Raw genomic sequence first — 19059 nt, 5'->3', positions numbered from 1 at the left:
ACATGTTGAAGGAGGAAGTACGTAGTCCAACAATAAGCATGTTGTATTGTCTTGACATTCATGAAGATACAAAATGTCAGGCAGCATCCAGACTAAGACTTCAGTGAATGGAAGACATTCTGCATGTGCAAGGAGGAGGAGGAAGGGGCTATTTTTGCAAACCCCCTTTTCTCTGCACAGCCTCCTGTGCCTCCCCAGGGGTGCTATCCATGGGTGACCCAGTGGCCTAATGGATAAGGCATCAGCCTCTGGAGCTGGGGATTGTGGGTTCGAGTCCCATCTGGGTCGTGCCTTTCTCTTCAGAGAGAGAGCTGGTCTTGTGATAGCAAGCATGACTTGTCCCCTTAGCTAAGTAGGGTCTGCCCTGGTTGCATATGAAAGGGAGACTAGAAGTGTGAGCACTGTAAGAGATTCCCCACAGGGAATGGAGCCGCTCTGGGAAGAGCAGAAGGTTTCAAGTTCCCTCCTTGGCTTCTCCAAGATAGGGCTGAGAGAGATTCCTGCCTGCAACCTTGGAGAAGCCGCTGCCAGTCTGTGAAGACAATACTGAGCTAGATAGACCAATGGTCTGACTCAGTATATGGCAGCTTCCTATGTTCCTATGTTCCCCCAAAATACGTCTCAGAGCTGAGACATATTGAGGTCATGCAAACGAACTTGGCGGTGTGCTCCCTAGGTCTGGGTGGGGGGAGCAGGAGCTCGCCTGCCTTCCTCTGTCTAGGCTTCCACCATGCCACGCACCCACACGAGCAGCAGTGCGGTGGAAGACAGAGCTGGGATTGGGGAGAGGAAGTCCTCCCACATTCCATGTGCCCTGTGCCTGGAGTGTAGTGGCTGCTCTCATTAGAGCAGCCACTGCACTCGGCATGGCCACTCCCTCCCCAGGCTCGCTGCCCCAAATGGCGGTGGGCCAGAGGGAAGCCTTCTACCCAGTGGAGATAACCGATGTTTGCCTGCCTAGGTTTGTTCTACCTTGGTAAAACACTGGGTAGAAGAACTGGGCTACTCTCGACAGGAGCAGCCAGGAGTGGAGGGCTGTTGGTGCTCCAGACAACAAGAACTGCCTGGGGAGAGAACAGCCTCATTTTGTAAAAATGTGTAAAGCCAGTATAATATACAAGACTGTTAGAAATCTTTGTTGCTTACATGGTACAGAAGTTAAAGGGACTATCTTAAGTTAATCCATGCTTTTTAGAGCACTAGTGAAGATTCAGTCTTTTGTAAATTGAATGTTACTTATATTTTAATTAGTGGCCAGCATGGTATTAGTAGAATAAATCTTCTCATTTAATCACAACCATCTCCTTCTAGGAGGACTGTAGCTCAGTGAAAGAGAATCTCCTTTGCATGTAGAAGGCCCCAGGTTCAATCCCCGAAATCTCAAGGCAGGGAAATACCCATCTAATACCTTGAACAGCTGCTGCCAATCACAATACTGAACTACATGGAGCAATGGTCTAACTCGGTATGATACAACTTTTTATTTAAACCTATGTAGAAGAGAATGTTTTGATTAAGATAGCGGATTAGCACATATATCTGAATTGAAATATTCTGATCAATGAACAAGTGAGATTCAATGACAGGCCTTTAAAACAGGTTCTTGCAACTACTATGTAATGTAAACAGCAATTCTGTCACTAAATAAAACAAAATGAAAAGAATTCAGAGAACATGAAAAGAAATTAAAAGAATTCAGAGAACATGTATCAGCATTTCTTATAACAGCATTGTCACTCAGTAGAGTGAGACACACAAGTAAACTCAAGTTTAAGGCCTAATAAGATTTCTCAGATGGGGCAGGTCCTTGTCAAAGAGAACTCTACAGGTTGCAATAAGTGTAGCAAAATGGATCTTCAGTGTGTTTCAACTATCATTCATTCATTCATTCATTCATTCATTCATTCATTCAATTTCTATACTGCCCTTCCAAAAATGGCTCAGGGCGTTTTACACAGAGAAATAACAAATAAATAAGATGGCTCCCTTTCCCCAAAAGGCTCACAATTAAACTAAACTTTCAACCAAAAGGCTAAACTTTCCTGGAAAGAGCTTTGCAGGAACTTCTAACAGGTGAAGCAGCTTGCTGATCAGAACTCTCTCTTTTCTTGAATTTTATCCCAACAAAGACTGATTTGGTGAGGAGAATAATCATCAATATTCATTTAAAACCTGCCTTTCTTCTACCATGACATACATGCAGTTTACAGGCAGTTTCCCACCCAGGTATTAACCATACCCAGGCTTACTTAGTTTCATTAAGGCTGCAGCATCAAGTGCCTTCCGACTATGCCCTGGGATCAAGTAAATTGTGAAAGCCACCTAATGGTGCAGCAGGGAAATGACTTGCCTAGGTTGCCAGTTCAAATCCCTGCTGGCACGTTTCCTAGACTATGGGAAACACCTAAAGTGGGCAGCAGCAATATAGGAAGATGCTGAAAGGCATCATCTCATACTGCACAGGAGGAGGCAATGGTAAATGAGCCCTCCTGAATCCTACCAAAGGAAAACCACAGGGCTCTGTGGTGGCCTGGAATCGTCATCGACTCAATGGCACACTTTACTTACTTACACCTGAAAAATCAAGCTTTGAGAATTCCATGGATTTGCTTGTTGGATCGGGTTTCCCCTCACATAAGAAGCATGTAACATTTGATTATATGGTCTGAGAAGCTAGAGGTCTTGGATATTTCCTGCTATTGTTAGTATTACCAATAACTTCTAAAAGCACCACTGATGTGACTAGCACTTTACATGGCAAACAGACAAGTCGCCTTATTACCACTATAGCGATACACATATCAGACAGTCTAGAAGTATGATAAATATATCTCTTTACAGTACAGGTTTTCATAATAGTATGCATAGGAAAGTTGCCTTATATTGTGTCAGACCATTGGTCCATCGAGTCAGACCATTGTTCCATTGTCTACACCAACTGGCAGTGACTTTCCAGGATTGTGAGCTCGGGAGTCTTTCTCATCCCTACCTGTAAACGCCAGGGATAGCGCCAGGGTGTTCAGCAAGCAAAGCTGAACTCTACCCCTAAGCTTTGCCCCCACCTGTACTATACTATACATAAGTATAGCCCAAAGGATAACCATGCTAGGAAAATAAAATAATAAAAATCTAATAAACAGAATAATTTAAAAAAAAAAATCCAATATGTATGCATTTTGAACCTACTTGAGTCAACTTTCAAAATCAAAACAATTTCTCAATTACTTGGAATCCAAACAGTTCAAGCACAAAAAATATACACTGCCACATCTTGGCATGTGTCCAAGCTGATGAGATATAACCATCCTCCAGAACAATTACGAATACACAGAATAATATGCATACGAAGAATATTTATATACCGCTTTTCAACCAAAGTTCCCAAAGCAGTTCACATAGATACACATAAGCAAATTATATTGATCATCCATATAGCATCTTATCTATAAAATCAGAAATGACTTGAAGAGTTTATTTTATCCATAAAATCACAAATGCCTTGAAGACTATAAGGAATGTATACAAGGAGCTAGAGAAATGCTCTGGGGATGGAGAAGGAGGGGAGGAATTATACCACCTGAATTTAGCTTGCACCACATGAAAAGAACTGGGGCACTGCAATGGATTTTCTTGCTGCTTTAATAACCCTCATGAATCCAGAATGAAGTTTGCTCCCAGAAGCGTCCACTTCAACAAAAAAGAGGGAATTGAAAGACAAGATATAGCTGTGCTAAGATCAGCTGAAGCATGCAACAATGGAGCAACTTTCTTTGCAGGTCAGTGCATTTATGTGGCTTGACCCTCCAAAGTTAATGAGATTCCTTCATTAAGTGCTGGGTGTGCAACTTAAAGCTCCCAAGGGATTTCCTTATGTTATGCACACTGTGTTTCTTGTTTATAACTGAAATCCAAGTATGCTGCCCACCCTTTCATTAGAGTTCTTTTCTACTTTATAATCTCTCGGCTATATTTCCTCAGTACCTAGAAACGTTGTCAACACACAAAGAAAACTTCACATGACCAAGACAAAATACTGTCTCTCACACTTCTTTTTCGTATTGAATCATCAGTCTTCCCTATTTTTCCTGCCAAGATATGTCAGCCATGTCATCTGAAGTTTTAAACCTGGCTATCCCATCGCAAACCTTTTGGCTGACATCCAGGCTAGCCTTCGGCAGACATGCTAGATTTTTCCATTGCGTGCTCGGAGAGGGCTGCTTTTCTGCTCTCCCTCTGCAGCCACCTGTGCCTTCCTGAAACGATTTCCCCGAGGGCCCTCCAAATCCCAGGGACATAGTTTTGGGAGACACAAGTGGTTGCTAAGGGAAGGGAGATTGCTGAATATTGCTCTCCCCCACCCCTGTGCAACAGAAAACCCTGGCACATTGGTGGAGGGCTACTCTGTATATCAGCCTTTGCTCCCCAGTCCTATGACTGGGCTAAAGCAGAACAGAGGAGCAATCCTTATTAATCTAGACACAACTTAGAACAGGGCTGCATAGCTTTGGCCTTCATCCTTCACTATTGGCCATTGTGGCTGGGGGTGATGGGAGTTGTAGTCCAACAGCAGCTGGAGCACCAAACTTTGTGCAGCCCTGACTTAGAACATTGACATCAATATGAGATACCGTGACATAATCCCAATGGATATTAACTGCACTGCTCATATACAGGAGCACTCCAGCCTCCTGATCATGGAAATTCCTGCCATCATGGTTCCATACATTCTCCTTTTCAGCTGAATGCTGCTGTAATTATAAGCAGCTTGGCAGGGGGAGTGGGTGAGTTGCAGGGCAGGGCAGGGCGTCGAAGCTTCCAATGATGTACATGATTGCAGCGTGTGTGTGTGTGTGTGTGATAATGTCCGAAAAAGGCTAACGTGATGCTCCAAACTAGATGTTCAGTGACACACCAGAGTCGGGAAGCCCAGGACGCTGTTAACTGTTACAAAGCAAAGGTGCAATTTGCAGCAGCAGAGTGGTGGCTGGGAGGGGAGTGCTGAACAGTCTTTGAGACTACAATTTCCCCCCACAAAACTCCCCTCTGCTGTGTTCTATTTTGCGGTGATAACTATTAATCTGCTTTCCAGATCAGAATGGTTCCCAAAGCAGTTTACAATTATAATCTACACTAGGAAGGGGTTGTGCATGGAAGAGTCCTTGGAGCCCTGGCAGTGGATGTCACAGTTGAAGTCAGAGTGGGGCGGGCAGAAGGAGCTGCAGATAGACTTTTGGAGTGGCTGTTGGTAAATATGAGCAATGTGCAACATGGATGGGTGTCACTTAGTTATAAAACAACATGTACTCAAGCAGCATAAATAATAATTTCTTCCCCATTGACTCTTGCACAGTTGAAATCCCATGGCAATACATCAAATCACAGAAAACAGCTATCACTTCCAATGTGTTTACAAATGACTGATCTACTTGTCAAAAGAGGATCAACCCTTTAAAAACCACATTAAGCGTATACTACAAGATGTATTTAGTAAAAGGTCAGTCATTTGGAGTTCAGGATCTATTTAATATTTTACACCAGGATACACAGTTTTGTTTTGTTTTGAATGGTGAAATCACATAAGGGCAAGTTTAGTTCTTGCCTCCACAAAGCAGGAAGAATTAAGCCACGTGCAAACACAACAGCCAACCATTTTTTGTTGATGTGAGGATGAGAAGAGCCTATAGGAGTTAAATCTTGGGCTCATATGTTTCTCCCTCTCCATGCACAAGGGGAGGCAAATTAAACCTTCCGTTTCCCTTTTGAACACACCACAGTTGCTCCATACGTCTGAACTCTGGAAACTCTCGGGTGTTTTAGATGTGTTTCATTGACAGACCAGAATCAGAATTTTACCCTGCGTTCAGATGCTGATTTGTTAACTAACCACTATTAGAACAAATCATAGTTCTCTACATTTGGACATCATGGAGCAGGGTTTATTCCAATGTATAAAGGGACACATTTTGTGCAGCGCAGGAGGAAATGCTGCAGTGAGACTGAAGGTTTTGTAAACATCTATGGAGTTTCATAAGGAGTCAGATTGTTTCTTAAAAAGAAATAGAAAATAAAGATGAATAAGCTTTCCTTTTAGTCTTCATAGCCTTTAACAAAAAGTAGAAAGCAAAGGAACATAGGAAGCTGCCATATACTGAGTCAGACCATAGGTCCAACTAGCTCAGTACTGTCTACCCAGACTGGCAGCATCTTCTCCAAGATTGCAGGCAGGAGTCTCTCTCAGCCTTATCTTGGAGATACCAGGGAGGGAACTTGGAACCCTCTGCATGCAAGCATGCAGATGCTCTCCCCAGAGCAGCCCCATTACCTAAGGGGATAGCTTACAGTATTCACATATAGTCTCCCATTCAAATACAAACAAGAGTGGACCCTGCTTAGCAAAGGGGGCAATACATGCTTGCTACCACAAGAAGAGCCGAGTATATTTATTATATTTAGTATATTCGAACTTTAGCTTCCATTATTAACCAAGCACCTTCATTTTCATCCTTACTCTCAATTTCTCTCTTTCTTTCTCTGGTTTTCCCTTCTGTCTGACATTCTTTTTGTTACAAAAATTCTGGAGTGAGGAAGTGGTGGCTGCTTGTGGAGTATTTATTTATTTATTGTTAAATTTATACCCTGCCTTTCATTAAGAAAATCCTAAGGCAGCTCACAATAAAATTTAAAAACAAGATTATAAAAAAGACACATTAAAACACTGAGCTAAAAATATATAAAAACAAGTCTTATTTTAAAAAATTAAAAATTGAAACACAAGCATAAAAACAGTACAAAATACAAGAAGCAGCAGCATAGTCAATTATATAAAAGCCTGGGTAAAAAGCCACAATTTGACATGCTCTCTTAAAACTGTGATGGAGACTGAGGAGCGGATACCCACCAGGAGAGCATTCCAGAGTCTGGGGGCAGCAACAATTTAAATAGGCTTAAAATAAACTGTATAATGGGGAATGGTGGTTTCTTCAAATATGAAAGTAGGCGTTTTGGAAAGCTCACTTCAGCTTTGCTCAGCCCTGTACACATAATGATAATTGTGTTTTATCATTGTATGTGCATGTGGGCCTTAGAGTTATTCTGTTGCTCTTTAAAGGAGGTGAATATGTAGGGTTGAAAAGGGTATAGAAGATGTGCATTATATAAGACCCTTAGAGATTTTTCAAATCCCAAAGCAAGGGGAAGAGATCCCAAAAGAGCCAAGTAAAAAATATTTATTGGAGAATAAGTCAGGCACAGAATCAGCAAAATATTTTTAGCAGCACTTTTCTGCAGGAAAAGCTATAAAAGCATGTAACAAATGCACCGTTATGCATAATCAGAGGACACCTTTCTACATATGGACCTGGTCTCTCTCCAGATTACTATCTTCTTCCTACTACCAAATATAATTGGAGGAGAGGCAATAAGCAGGACCTTCTCTGCAGTTGCCCAAGTCTTATGGAACATTCATACAAGAGAAGCCCACGAGTGCCCAACAATTTATGGAGGTAAGTCAATAAGTTATTGTTCAGACAGGTCTTTCTGACTTGTTTCTTAATTATTTCAGCCTGCTATTGACCTCTTATTATAAAACTGCAATAAGTAAATAGAAACTATCCTTTCCCATGCCCTCATTAGATTGCCTACTAATTTTGTTGGATCCTCTGATGAAGGGATTATTGAGATTCTTACACTGTTTTTTTAAGATGGAGAAATTTTGAAAATCCTATCTCTTCCTAATACTGATTCAAATCCAGGGGGGTGTATAATTGAGCAGATGTGTTCAAAGAACCCGGGCCCCCAGCTCCACCCCTCCCTATTTTATCTCCCTTACTCCGAGGGGCCACCAAAGAGAGGGGTGTACACGGGCTCCCTCTCCCCAAGCTACACCCCTGTTCAAATCCATAATAACAAATTACCATCTTCTGAAGTGACTGGTGCTTGAAATAATTTGATGTACAATTTTCCATATAGGGTAACTCTAGGGATCAAGTTCTTGCTGCATGGAAATCTTGGGAATTTCTCTTTGTGCCAAGTGTGATTTTGATGTTGAAAAAGCACTGATTGCTATTTTGGGTGACATCTGGAAAGTTTTAGTATGCAATCAATCTGGAAATGGGGAAGATTCTGAGAGGGGGGAAAGGAACATGCAGGTTTTGACGTGTTACCATTTCCAGATGATCTCAGCATTCACAACAGAAATATGTAACTATGACACCACATAAATTGCTATCACAGAAATGGAATCTGGCAGCATTAAGAAGTGCAGAGCCAATAATATACTATAACTAGGAATCCCTAGGAGTAATCACAGAAGTGCACTGAGATCACAGTGACTACGGTTACTTTGGAATGAATCATCAGGCGATTATTCCATTACTGTACACACTCATTTTTGTGACTGAGGTGCCCTTTAGAGTTTCATCCAATCATGAGGGAGCTACTTATCTGTGAGCAAATAAAGGGTGACTAGGTTTAAATTACATAGACATGTGGATGTAGCCCAATCATGCAGGCTTTCCAAACAGAACTCACACCGTGCCAGAAAGCCCACACGATTTGGCCCTATCCATGTGCTTGGATCTAAATTCTGTTCTCCCAGCTGTGCAAGAGCAGCTCACAGAAAAACCTTTCCCCAGCAGCAGTGGCAGCACCAGAAGAAGAAAAATTGAGAGGGGAGCACAAGCCAAGTTATGCATGGGTAGGCAAGCTGTGCCCCACATATCAGTATTCTGAAACAGAAGTTATCGGGGTGGAGAGGCAGGTTGGGGGTCCTTGAAAAGATTTCATTCTAATCTGAGAAAATTCCTAACATTAAAGAAATGAAAAAACAACACTCTTTTATCTACAAGGAAAAGACAACATCATGTTGTTCCACTGAATTACTGTGGCTTAAATCCAGTGGAGCCTTTCTGATAGTGGCAGGGCAGGATCTGACCTCATGGAAAACCACTGATTGAGAACAGTTGTGTCAACTTCAGCCAAGTTCTTCCATTTGCAAGACTTTACACAATCTCTTTTCAAGACAATCAGTGAGAAAGGGAGAGCTGGGAAGAAGGCTGTGAGCACTTACCTCCACGCAGACGATCCCTCTGTCTTTGCTGGGTGGGCGGATCGCCCACCCAGACTATTGGAGGTGCAGACTATTGGTGGTGCAGCGCAGAGGGTCAGGGGCTGGAAAGCACTGCCCCACCCCTGGAACTCCCATAATGCACTGTGCAAGTGTGTGGTGCATTATGGGGATCCCCCCCCCGATGCTGGCCGGGAGTGCCGCAGTCTCCCAGACCCGGCTGCAAGCAGCCGGGCTGGCAGACGATCAAAAAAACAGGGCTAAGAGAATGCTAGCTCTCTTAACTCCATTTAAGAGGGTGGCCTCTTTGCGGGATTTGCCGCCAGGAGCCACACGGCTCCTGGCAGTTCTTACAATTAGCAAAGACCGGGCTTGGCTTTTCTATCCCAGTTTAGGCCGATGGGAAGAACAGCCTCCATGTTTCTCATACTGTAATGCAACTCACAATAATTGTGGCACTGCACAGTGAGAAGCCTTCTGCCAGTGGCTGCACAAGAATTCATGGACTAACATGAAGGCATTTCTCCTTTTGCTCACTGTTCTTTCGATCCAAGCCCATATGCATTTCCAAATTCCCATTACATTCATTTTTGTGAGATTTATATATAGAACACAGCTACGCAAAAGCCACAGAATTAAGTAAACTCATTAAAAATAATTAAAAATTTCAGATCCCAGACAGTGTGGTAATGGCATTTTGAGAGACTTCAGGAGGACAACCATTTTCCTATACAAATAATTAATTCTGAGGTAAAGTATCATCTGTTTGAATGCTTCCTCATGCAAAGTAATCTTCCTGTGTGTAATGAACTAACACACTAGTGAGACGATTAAACTAAAATTCTCACCCTGATGTGCCATTTTTCCATGGGCGGGGGGATTTTGATGTGGAGGAACATTTAAACATGTGATTCCCCACTTGCAGCTGAAAAAGTACAGCACCAGAAACTCTGTACCACATGATTTGTCTGCATGTGTAGGTTACTTCTAAGGCGGTCACCAGTTTTGCTGTAGGGATGATATAGTGATCCATGTTAGAAATATTGTCAGAGATAAGGTGAAGGCATAACTGTAAACAACTGTTATAATCATGGTACAGGCAAACCTTGTTAACTCGTGGAACTGCTATTCGCAGTTTCTTGTATTCACAGTTGTCTAATTAACACCCAGTTTCATTACTCGCAGATACTAAAGGGATAAAACCTGCATATCTGAAGTTCTTAGAGGACCAGAAGTGACTGAGGAGGTCACTTCCAGCTGCCATTTTGTCTACAGGAGCCATTTTGTGTATCATTTCTTTCTTTTATATATCTATATCTATATCTATATCTATATCTATATCTATATCTATATCTATATCTCTATATAAATATCTATATCTATATCTATATCTATATCTATATCTCCATGATTTGTCATGGTTGGGGGGGGCATTTGGCCATTGGGGGGCATTGCTGGGCACAGGGAGGGCACAAAGAGACCCCATGGAGCACAGTACAGCAATGCCTTTCAGGGTTTATTTGTTTGTTTGTTTTTGCCTTTTTTGCCCTTTCCCCCCCTCCATCCAGGAACCTAACCCCCTGTTTTCCATAGACCCAATGCCTTGTTACTTGCCATTTCATTACTTGCAGTAGTAGGCGAGGAACGGAACTCCTGCAAGTAGCTGTAGAAAACAAGTAGAAAGCAATGCTTTACTATTTTACAACTGAACTGAATCAGAGCTTGTGCAACCTCCATGAGATAACACAGTGAGCCCATGGCAGAAATGACACTTCAACCCAAGTTTCTTAGGTCCAAGTCCAACTCTGTCCACACAGCCATTTTGGCCTTCAGATTATACAGCTTATCTAGAATGTGCAGTTCCTGGATTGCTCCTATAAGGCTTTCCTACCCTAGACAGCAGCTGAACAAAAGAGAGTTTTAAACTAATCAGGTCAGAAAATGCTGTTGGCAGTATTCTTTAGAATATGTTTATATGGGAACATGGAATAAAACCAACCTTGTAATCCACTCATAACTGTTCTCCCAAAGCACATGCTGGAGTGCATGCTATTGCCTCAAAAAAAGCAGTAGGCACAGGCGTGCAAGCGCACACACACCCCTAACACATTTCTCCTTTCATCTGAAAGCAATTGTTCCAGCCTATTTATAGAAAGAGCCACAAAATAGCTCCGTGTTGTAAAATGGTGGCCACAAGTGACACCGGAGGTCATTGCTGGGTCATTTCCGCCCACTCAGCAACCACAAATGAGCAAATTTTAGCCTATTTTTGTACTGCAGAAAAAGAAACCGGGTCTCTAAGACCCATCTGTAGATATGTGAAACTGTGGGTGCTGGGACCGCAGGTAACAAAGGCTATCTGTACTGTTACAGTGGCATAATACAAAACCAAATTAGGCGGGGGGCGGCACATAATCAAAAATTAGATGTGCTTACTATTTAACAATCTGCTTACACTGGATTTAGCACATTTCAATGCTATTAAGTATCTTTCATACAGATATCTTGCGATCATTTATTCATTCATTCAGTTTTTAGCCTACTTTCCTTAAGGAAAGTAAGCTTAGGCATGTGTTCTGTGTGTGTGTGTGTGTGTGTGTGTGTGTGTGTGTGTGACCATTAACTTTGCAATGCCTGGACCAATGTGAACCAAATTGGGTACGGTTGTAGGGAACCTCAACTGAATAGTTTGTGATGATGTCATCCACCCTGATTCAAGATGGCAGATGAATGAACATTTGAGGCATAAGTGGGCTAATGTGTGAACCACCTGACTGATTTGAACCACAGGGATGGCTCAAGGGCATAAATGTCATCCACCCTGATTCAAGATGGTGGATGAGTGAATGAGCGAGGCACAAGTGGGCTAACTTGTGGACTAACTTACTGATTTTAACCAAATTTGGTAAACATAGTGAATGACATATATGGACACTTCAACAGCCTAAAGTGTGATGATGTCATCCATCCCAGTTCAAGATTGCAGACAAGTAGGCTAACTTGTGAGGATGGGAATTATCAATTAAGATTATAGTGAAAGGAAGTAGGCAGATTAGTTCTTACCAGTACAACTTGTTTCTAACTACACCCTCATTCTTCCAGTTATGTATATTTTAAGATGAGCTTGAAATGTATCACTTAAAATGAAGGAGGTTTTTTTTTTTTTTAAGTGCAGCTCTGTAAAAGGTCACATTTTTAACTTGGTGGTGATTTAACTTTTCCATAAATGCTTACAGAACATTTCAATAGTTACGAACGTAATGGGGCTTCTTTCAGCAACCACAACATAAGCATAAACATGAAAGAACTGTACTCCCAAGAACTCTGCCTTTACAGCTTCCATAATGTTTAGAGAGAATTCTGCAACAAAGCTTTAGATTGAACATAAGACTGAACTTCTATTTTTGCATTCTCTTACCTTTGCAAAACATATCTGGATAGTATGGTAGCAATTCACTGAAGAAAACCAGTTTTGTTTACATGCAATGCTTTCCCACAGTCATTAACTATAACAGGCCATGCTTATCAGAAGATGGATCTATTGTTAAATTTGTGGGATGAGATTCTGAGGATTTTTACTTCCAGTTCCATCTATCTACTTTGTACACAATCTTAACACTTATCCAACACTTGGTACCATCAGTTGAATTTTATAGGGCAATTCATCCCTTTCTATAACATCAGATAATACTCCTGTTCTTTACCTCCACCATATAAATCCTTTATATCATGAAATTATTTATTTATTTGATTTGGATTGATTGATTGATTTCTATAGCGCCTTTGCAAAAATGGCTCAGGGTAGTTTACACAGAGCAATAACAAACAAATAAGATGGATCCCTGTCCCCAAAGGGCTCACAATCTAAAAAGTTGTCTCTCATAGTACAATGGATTCCAGTTCTTGGCAACAACTCTTGAGTTTTAAAAACAAATTAAAAATGGGGAAAGTGAAGCAACTTATTACCAACAACAGTTAGCTTTGAATGGGAAGTAACTCAGGCAATTTCCCATCTCATGTACAGTTTCTGTTCACATATTTTCCATTCTGATTTCTCAACAGTACCAACACTATAATTTGAATTGAGAAGCACATAACCTCTCCAAGCACTGAAAAGCTGAGCCAAATATTTTTGGTAGTGCATAAGATTTTAACCAGAGTTTCTGGTTAACAATATGACCATGAAACCATCTTTCTTTCAGAAAACAGCAAACAGGGTTCAGCAGATGAACGGACAGTTCCATGTGGATCCTAGAAACTCAGGGCAAAATTCCTGAATATATAAATACATTATGTAGTAGGGGGGTGCAAGTGGTGGTTTGGTCTGAATTTGGACCAAACTGCCACTCCACAAACCGATTCAGCGAACCAACCGGGTGGTCAAACCAATGAAACAGCGCAAACTGGTTTGGAACAGTTCACAATTGAACTGCTTGAACCTTCCAGTTTGTGGCAGACTGCTTCAGCCTTGAACCAGTCAACTGTTGCTAGCATTGCTGTTCTGCGGGTTCCTAGAAGCCTCTCTGTTTATGTCTGGAACTACAGGCTTGTAGCTCCCACTCTTAACATGCTCAGGAGCCTCATGGGATTGTGGGCTCCCCATTTGTTGACATATGGGGACAGGTTACTTAGCAGGCAGTGGGATGATCTCCCCCAGGTTTACTAGCTAGCAAGCGAATAGAAAGGGGGTTAGCATCACACCTTTCCCTATGCTGAGAATGTCTAAGCAGACCTGGAATTAGCTTTCAAGTTAACTCCACTTCAAGGTCTCTCTGTCCAAAGACTGGCCCTTTACTCTCCTCTGCAGTTGCCTCAAACAATCTAACACTAATCACCTCAGCAGGAAAGTGGGTAAAGCACTGTGAACGCTACTCCCTTTCCCATCACAAGAGCTCTAAGTGGGCAATAGGAACTCAGGAGATGCACTCATTAAAATTACTGATTGATTTACTGGGTTCTTCCAAACTGACAGATACCGTCCTTGCATGTCCGTTCAGTCAATTTACATACAGATTGTTCTTGACCATTCATGCCATTGTGTTATATTCTCTCCTTGGGAAGAAGCAGCAGCCGGTATTTCACCTCAGGGCATATTTTGGGTTATAACCGGCCCTTGTTTCTTGAAGCAGTGTGCTTCATTTGTTCTTGATACATATGGTTTGGGCAATTGACCTGACGCTATCCATAACACCAGGCCATGTCTTGCTCTTTTCACCAATCTACTGGCTTAATTTACCCAGTACGCCTCGCTTCTAGAAGAAGCTGGCTACACGAGAACAGGCACTTTTGGGATTTATCCTTGCTGCCTAACCCTCGAACTGCGTTTGGTTCTCCACTGCTGCCCAGTTCTGTTCCTGGAGAAAGAGGTCCTTCAGTTGCACCTGAGCCACAAGGGTGCAATTGCCACTAAACGGAGGGGCAAGGTTGTTTGATAACCACTCTGCCCTCTGGGCTCTTCCTATCCCTGTTCTTTCTTAAATCCAAAATGCTGTTTCTCTACAACCTTCTTTCTCTAGCCAGCCTGTAGTTTATTTCATTCGGACACCAAGGTAAATTGCCTCTTTGCAAGTATCTGGTTCTTTGTAACGTATCTTAGTCATAATATTGCCTTAATCAACTCTTTTCTCCACTGTACCCCTAGATCCCCAAATAAAAACTTACTTTATTTGGATCTTAACCTACTTTCCATCAGTTCATTTCCCCAGGACCAGAACTTTACACAAATTTATTCTGATGTGGGAATGCTCCATTCTAGCTCACTAATTCCCCCACACAAGCCTGAACACATTTAAGATTGTTCGCTAATCACTCTGGAGCAGTTATGTTAACACCATGCACACCTCTATTCTGCAAGGCCTGGGCCAATGGTTATCTTTCAATTTCAGCTCCATTTTGTGAACTGGGAATAACACTGACCTAGCTTACTGAATTCTTGTAAAGACAAGCAATATAAACAAGGTTGTTAAGTGCACATGATAGCAGCTGAGGTATAAAAGTCTCAGGCCTATCTCTTGCTGGAGATATGGCATGCTTGCAAAAAAGCCTAAGACAAAAATGGCCATTCATACATTATTTTGATGCTGGATTGTGGATATATTTTTTTACCATGGCTTATGAAACAAAGGGCTTTAACAAACTGATTCACAGTTGTTATCTTTAGAAATTACATTCATTATCTAATCCATTGATGACAAATTCACATATTAATTCACTAATTCAAAACATTACAACTGGACATCATCTGCCATCAACATCAAAATCCAGTCTGCTAACAGTAAAGAATTCTCATGGTAGCATTTCTCATGCTAACTCATGGACAGTTATCAATAAATTCACTCCATTTAGATGCAAAGGGAGAAACCACATTTCATTTCACTAACATATCTTTGTTTGAAAAGACTTTCAGAAAGTGCATACCTGTGGTAGCCAATACTACCACAGAAAATACGCCCAAAGTGTCAGTGGGGAGCATGCACTTTGATTGTCTTTCAAGACTCATGCCCTCTCGGTTCAGACAGAGCTGTCTGCCTCTAAAGTTATTTTAGACACTAAGGAAGGACAAGCAATATGTTGATATATAGGGCTCCAATATTTGCAGATGATTACCACGTCAGTTTACAAATAATTACTGTGGCCTGGTGTAAACATAAAGCTCCCATCTCTCCCCATGGTTAACCACCCTGGTCTCCTGTAACATGCAAGGCCATCCTACTCCTCCCTGGGACTCTGAATACCTGAGAATTACCATTTGCTGTCAGAAACTGTTTTTTTAAAAATATGCACCTGAAGGCAGTCTACTGACTAGTGCTGTCTGTAACAGAGATTTCCAGATGTGGTTGACTACAACTCCCATAATCCCCAACTAAAGGCCATAACAGATGGGCATGATGGGAGTTACAGCCAGCAAATCTTGGACTCCCTGTCACAGGGAACACAGCTACTGACTCAATCTAGCACTCAAGAGCTTCATGTGAGTTCTTGGAGGTTTGCTGCGGGAGACCAGCCAAGAGTACAATTCTATGCCTATTTATACAGACGTAAACCAGACTGAGTTCAATAGGGCTTACTCCCAAATATGCACAAGACTGAAGCCTAAGAGAGACTGTATCTAGGAGGACCTGACCAGAGAAAGCAGAGCTACATGTGCACCCCTGCACATTAGAATCTAAGCTTACTTAAATAGCCTAAAGCTTAAGTGCTGTTAGTCCCTGGGAGATAGTGTTTGCTACCAGAGACTATGGCTGAATTCAGACATAATACAAAACTGGAGGTTGGTAAACCCACGGTTTCAATTTTAAACTGTAAATTTCACCACAGACTTTCGTCCAATCGCGACCCACCAACCTCTGGAACCAGAAGAAGGGAGCCCCTCCTGAGGAGGGAGGGAGCAGCTCCTGAGGAGCTGCTGTTTCTCAGCAGCTGAGGCCAATCCCAGCAAGCGCCATGGCCAGATGGGGGCAAAGCGTCAGCACATCAGCTGAGACTTCTGAAGGAAGCTGTCTTCCTTTTTTTTGCTTCCCTGACTCTACTTGTTAGCCATGCTGAACTGGGCCTCCTAACTTGGTGGTACCTTTCCTCCTTCTTGGTATGCATTCCAACTGAGCTTCTATTATTGTGGTTTTGAATAAGTTCCATGCTTTCTGGAGTGATTTGACTCTCCTGACCTTCCCTTTCAGCTCCCTTTTTACCAGTCCCCTCATTTTTTGAGAAGTTTCCTCTTCTGAAGTCCAACGCATCTGTGATGGACTTCCTTGGCAATGCTCCACTCTCTTATAAGCTGAATTGAATCACACTATGGTCACTGTTCCCCAATGGTTCTACAACTCTGACATCTTGCACCAGGTTCCTGGGCAGCACTCTGGATTAAGTCCAAGATCGCCTTCTCTCTTGTTGGTTCTGCGACCAATTGTTCTAAGGCACAGTCATTTAGCATGTCTAGAAACATGGCACATATGGGAGGAGGCACTCCCTGTACCATTTAGGGCTTTAAAGGTCATCATGAGCTCTTCAAAGTCCCAGGGGCTTGTCCCCAGAAAGTATCAAGCTGCAGCATTCTCAAAACTGTCTTCAAAGGCAACCCCACACAGAATGAATGATGAAGATTACTAAGGCATTGACAGCTGCCAGTTCACAAGCCAACCAGTACACAAGCTAAAACTGGCAAAAGGGACTTTTTAAGACTGCTGCCACAGGAGAATCCAGCAGGAATTCAGGATTAAGGAAAAACCCTCAGGCTGAAAACCTCACCCTACTTCATTGAAACTGTAACCCCATTAGGAACACACAAAACACACTCAGTTTTCAGTGGGTCGACTATTAACTGCCATCTGCTTCAGTGCAAATCCGTTCAAAAAATATTAGCCATACTGGGTATGTTAAGACTCATCAGAAAGTATGGAAAATGAAATCAGTCTTGTAAAAGCTCCAAGGCTCAGCATAACAGGGATGAGCTCCTGTCCCCCCTGCCAATCTTGAAGCTGAGAAGAGCTTGAACTCACAGTTTAATTGAGCTTTGGGAGGTGCTCAGAGGGTCAGCAGTGAGGACAAATTTTGGTTGGCCAAGGTCAACAAAATATGTAAATCCTTCATTTGGACTGCCATTAAGAACTTTATGTATAGAGGGAAATTGGAACATTCCGTGCTGCAAAAGAAGAAAGAGTGCACATGTTTTTCACCTCTGTTTCTGATCCAAAATGACTAACATTTCCAAAAATACAGTAGTGCAAAACAGCAATATGAAATTCCTACAGAATACCACCCAAAATATGGAACGATTATGAACCTTCAAGTTACATAATTATGCCATATTTTGAACTGCTGTTCAGTGGAAATTTAACAAACATTTGGTGCTGTTGGCATACATTTCATCTGAGTCTTTGTGCAAAAGAAAGATGCCAAAGAAAAGCTCGAACAAGCAGAGGGAGGCACTCACTGTTCAGAATAACGGCTTCCCATGCAAACATGTTTTTAAACTTTACAAAAATGTCTGCTAATATTATGTAACAACAAAGAAATTCATTCCAAGGCTCAGAAGAAGCAAATTTCCTGAAATACTGACTTAAAGCTAACCATAGATTTTTCAATTCAACATGTAATTAAGTCCTCCCAATGTTACTTACATATAAAATCTCTTTCCACCCTATCGCTGTTCTTATTTTATATCTTTTTTAAATGAGTTCTGAGTTTTTGAGTTGAAACCAGAACAATAAACCAAGTCAATTTGTTAAGAGCATCACTTTCTGATTTCTGAGTGTATGAATCTAGGACTTTTTTAAAAAAGGAAAACATTATTTACTTATCATCCTTTAAGATGCATTCCAAACTAGAATATCAGTATTTCTAAATTACACAAGCAGATCATACCTGTTGCTATAATGGAGGCCATCTGTTTTTGTTTTTTTAAACAACTCCATTAAATCCCAAATCCTATCCCAATCTGACACAGATTTATAGTCAGCATCAGAGGCATAACTCCCACAATACAATAAACCAGAAACCAGAAAATGGTAGCAGTGGATAAAATGAAAATCAAAGGAAACATATAATGATACAGATATAAACACAAGTGACATTGTATTAAATTTCCTCAATTTTCCTTAAAATTTGATCACATTTCTAGCATACCTTCGTCAGAAGCCTTTATAAAGAGTAAGCTATAATTACCTCAAGATAAATTCTAACTTATCTAACTCTAGTCATTGTTTAAGATATACAGCCATCTAGAATTCTGATCAGCAACTATGTTGGCCTCCATGAATTGCAAGGGATTGGAAAAGAGACGAGGTTGCATCCTCTTGCTTGTGCAGCTGAGTCTCTGTCTCTCCTTCTGAAGCTCGGAGGAGGAACAGGACAAGGACAGAGGCTGACAGCTGCAGGACCAAATGCCATCTTGTAAGGTGCCAAAGTCAGTACACAACCAGTTTCCTCAACAGAAATAAACCATAAAGCAGTACCATTCAGCCTTACAGAAGTACTACTACTACGAACATGTATAT

The 19059-nt window shown here is 41.6% G+C and overlaps 1 protein-coding gene, 1 long non-coding RNA gene and 1 other non-coding gene across 4 annotated transcripts in view; 2 read left to right on the top strand and 1 right to left on the bottom strand.

Moving 5' to 3' along the window:
• The window catches only part of PITPNC1 (phosphatidylinositol transfer protein cytoplasmic 1), a 231697-nt gene that overhangs the window by 149113 nt on the left and 63525 nt on the right, over positions 1–19059 (bottom strand). The window lies entirely within an intron of this gene.
• On the top strand, positions 216–288 carry TRNAQ-CUG (transfer RNA glutamine (anticodon CUG)). The gene has a single exon. It is a non-coding gene; the product is annotated as a tRNA-Gln (tRNA).
• Positions 7379–10417, top strand: LOC128346817 (uncharacterized). The gene is made up of 3 exons (XR_008317225.1): positions 7379–7502; positions 9736–9814; positions 10250–10417. It is a non-coding gene; the product is annotated as an uncharacterized LOC128346817 (long non-coding RNA).

Source organism: Hemicordylus capensis, chromosome 2 (assembly GCF_027244095.1).
Source record: "Hemicordylus capensis ecotype Gifberg chromosome 2, rHemCap1.1.pri, whole genome shotgun sequence".
NCBI classification, from domain to species: domain Eukaryota; kingdom Metazoa; phylum Chordata; class Lepidosauria; order Squamata; family Cordylidae; genus Hemicordylus; species Hemicordylus capensis.
The sequence above is the reverse complement of the archived record's forward strand: the minus strand, read 5'-3'. Positions and strand labels throughout refer to the sequence as shown.